The sequence below is a fragment of the Triticum urartu genome, unplaced genomic scaffold, assembly GCF_056163025.1.
Source record: "Triticum urartu cultivar PI428250 unplaced genomic scaffold, HENAU_Tu73 scaffold1, whole genome shotgun sequence".
In the NCBI taxonomy this organism is placed as follows: domain Eukaryota; kingdom Viridiplantae; phylum Streptophyta; class Magnoliopsida; order Poales; family Poaceae; genus Triticum; species Triticum urartu.
Window position 1 is genome coordinate 12744319 of NW_028259461.1, and position 365 is coordinate 12744683.

Here is a 365-nt window from a genome sequence, read left to right on the forward strand (position 1 = left end):
TGATGGGTCTCCTTCCATAACTTTCCAATTACGAGTACGAGAATTGAAAGACATGAAAATTCTCAATTCTCTACGGCGTCTAGTAGATAGAAACAAGAAAATCAGAAGAATCTTTCTCTCTATTCACTATCATTCCGCGTCTTCGACTTCTATTAGTTTCTTTTCTTCTTTAATGCAATAGCTATAGTTTGATATAAGAATCCATTTCTCAAAGTAATGGAAACCATTCTCTTATAGGAAATGGTTCGAAAATCGCTATTCCACCTTTTAGGTATCGTGAAAAGTGATACCTGTGAAGATCGTGCATTTCAGTCAAATTCAGATCCGTTTTTCGAGTCCATGATATAATATAACCAAATTGGATA